This window comes from Neophocaena asiaeorientalis, unplaced genomic scaffold, assembly GCF_003031525.2.
Source record: "Neophocaena asiaeorientalis asiaeorientalis breed wild unplaced genomic scaffold, Neophocaena_asiaeorientalis_V1.1 scaffold504, whole genome shotgun sequence".
Lineage (NCBI taxonomy): Eukaryota > Metazoa > Chordata > Mammalia > Artiodactyla > Phocoenidae > Neophocaena > Neophocaena asiaeorientalis.
In genome coordinates this window covers 209,505-212,846 of record NW_020174438.1, presented here as the reverse complement: position 1 = coordinate 212,846, position 3,342 = coordinate 209,505, and positions in this window count along the sequence as shown.

The following is a 3,342-nucleotide window of genomic DNA, read 5'->3' as shown; positions in this document are numbered from 1 at the left end:
ACTCTACTCAAGATTCTATAATAGCCTAAATGGGAAAAGAATCTGAAAAAAGAATAGATATATGTATAGGTATAACTGAATCACTTTGCTATAACCCTGAAACTAATACAACACTGTAAATAAACTATACTCCAGTATAAAATAAAAATTGAAAAAGTAAAATAAGTGGATTCTTCAGCCCCATTTGAGGCTGGAGATGACTGCAGACCTAGCTGACAGCTGGGCAGCAACCTCAAGAGAGACCCTGGCTGCATAGCTAAAGAGAGACCCTGACCTAGAACCACCCAGCTGAGCCTCTCCCAGATAACCTGCCCTCAGAAACTGTGTAAGATAATAGATATTTGTTCTTCTGAGCTGCTAAGTTTTTAGGTGATTTGCCCCACAGCAATAGATAACTAATATCCATCCAAACCCTGATAACTTTGGTTCAGTCGCAAAATCTGGAAAGCACTTTCAAGATGAGCAGACCTGAGTCAAGTTGGGAGTCACAGGTCCCAGAAAGGATGCATTGTCAGACTTCTTTCCCCTGGTTCCCAAGCCCAGATCATATTAGGTGCAACGGCATAAGCTGCTCCCACTCTGAACAAAATTAAGTCCTTCTGTTCCTCCTCATTATTGAATGCTTTTTACCAGCAGCCTATTTCTTTCTCTGAGTTCTCAATGCTCTCCATCCTATAGCTACTCTTTCACATCATTCTTTCTGCCTCTAAGATTCTTATGGTGGGAAGAAACCATTAAGATCATGTAGAACAACCCTCAAGCTTGAATTATTCTATAACATCCTGAGTGGTCTACTAGCTTATTTTCAAAAATTGGATGTCACTATCTCCTGACGTAGCTCAGTCTATCTTTGGATCACTTTGACTCTTAGAAAATTTTTCCAAGTGTGAGTAGAATTCACATTCTCTTCTCTCTTGATTCATCTGGCGAAGAGAAGAGGTCAAGAGATTCATACTTGGGCTGACTCCCCAGGGAGAACTGGCTATGAGTGAGACCACATTTCTGCAGCCAAGACTAGGTATTAATTGTTGGGGTTTTAAAGAAATCATATTTTCTTTACTATGAAGTCCCTAGCTGGACTTCCCCCTTCTTCATCACAATCAGATTCCCAGTAATCAAGCCCCACAGATTCCCCCATAATCCCTGTGGGAAAGACCAGAGTAGGGGCTCCCAGGAAGGGACCCCTCATGCCAGGAGATCTGGATGGCCACCGTGGGCTCTCTCTTCCACTGGAGGAACTTCAGGCTTAGGGGAGACCTCTCAGCATGGTGCTGCCCCAGCCTGGGGGAGGGGTAATGCAGTTGGCATGTAGCCATTCCTCTTACCCTTCTGATGTCATGTGTCCTGGTCTCCATGGCACAGTGTGGGTGCATCAGCCTCACCCCCATGTTCTAGGATTCTCTCAGTGGTGTCTTTGTTCACAAATAGTTGTTAGTTTTTCTTCTTGTGGGGGTAATGAAGTCAGGAATGACCTATGTCGCCATCCTGGTGATGTTACTCTCATCAGCGCTGCAGTCTGGAGGAAGACTTTCTTCTTCCTCAGGGAGATATCACTGTTTACTTTTAAGGCCTTCAAGTGACTGGGTGAGGCTGACCCACATTATTGAGAATAATCTTTGCTTAAAGTCATCCTATTATAGAACTATAAAATATACCTTCCCAGCTAAAACCTAAATTAATGTTTGATTGAATAACTGTGCATTATATCCTTTCCCAGATGACACATAAAACTAAACATCACAAGAGGCTATTATCCCAGGGCATGAGTTGCAAGCCCCAAAGTTTGGACATTAGGCATGAGTGATGTGACTTGCCAAATAGTAAAATTATAGACATACACAGTAGATAAATGATTTCTATCTGCTGTTGTGGCTGAGGGTAAAAATGTTGTGAGCTCACAGTTCAGTGCTCCTTTCTCCTATTGGACATCTCACTCTATCAAGCTAGCCTTGTGCAAAAACAAGAGAGGTAATAGGCTGCTAACTCCCCCAACTTACATCCTTATCTCTTGTAAACCTATGGCATTTCTTATTCACAGCCTCAGGAGTAACACAAAGTTAGAGGAAGCTGGAACCAAGGACTTGAGCCCAAGTTATCATTCTCATGAATTCTCAAACCTGGAGCAGGCTGGGGCCAGAGATTCTGCAATTCTGGAAACTCTAATGATGCCAATGCTGCTAGACTGAAGACCACACTTAGAGCAGCAAGGTTTAACCACATTATGATTATAGCTCTGATTATATGATAGTATAGTTGGTGGACATTTATGTCTCCTCTCATATATTCTAAGAATCTTAAGGGCAGGGGTTGTTTATTTTTTCTTCATAGCCTTCAGAGTGCCTCACATAGCACTCAGTACTTAGAGGATGCTAATTAACTTAATACCTATATTTTACAAAAAAAGAGAATGATGCACAGATTCCTTATACAAGCTGTTAGAGGTAAGTGTGCCTGTTTGAGACTGCACAGTGAGAAGAAGTTTGGAAATTGTACACTGAGATTGAGCAGAGAGAAGGTTTGGAATCAAAAAGGGGTAAGGGACAGGAAAAGAAGCCTTAAACCAGTCTCTTAAGATGAAGATCTAGAAAAGAGCCCAAATCAAGAATTACCTTTTTGTATTTGTTTGTTCTGCATTCTAAAGGTTTTGATCCTTCTTTTTATACCAAAGAAAGTCTCAGGTCAGTGCTAACTTATCTTTAATACCTAACACTGGTGATTCCTTCCATTTAAAAAGCTTAGAAAAAATTGTGGTCAAATACACATAAAATTTACTATCAACTATTTTTAGTTGTACCATTCAGTGGTATTATATACATTCATAATTTTGTGCTACCCTAACCTCCATCCATCTCCATAACTATTTTCATCTTGCAAAGCTCAAATTCTATACCCATTAAACACTAAATTCCCCTTCCCCCTTATGCCTAGCTCCTGACATCATTCTGCTTTTTGTCTCTATGAATTTGACTATTCTAATTACCTCATATATGTGGAATCATACAGTATTCATCTTTTTGTGACTGGCTTATTCACTTAGCATAATGTCCTCAAGGTTCATCCATTGTTGCATATGTCAGAATTTCCTTCCTTTTTAAGGCTGAATAATATTTCTCTGCATGTGAAGAAATTCTTACCATATTTTGTTTATCCATTCATCTGTCAGTGGACATGAGTTATTTTAGCGATTGTGGGTAATACTGCTGTGAACATGGGTGTACAAATATCTCTTAGAGATTTAAAAAAGATTCAATCACCTTAGTAGTTATAGGAATGTGAAGATTTCCTATTTCTTTGTGATTTAGTCTTTGTAGATTTTGTGTTTCTAGGAATTTGTCCATTTCA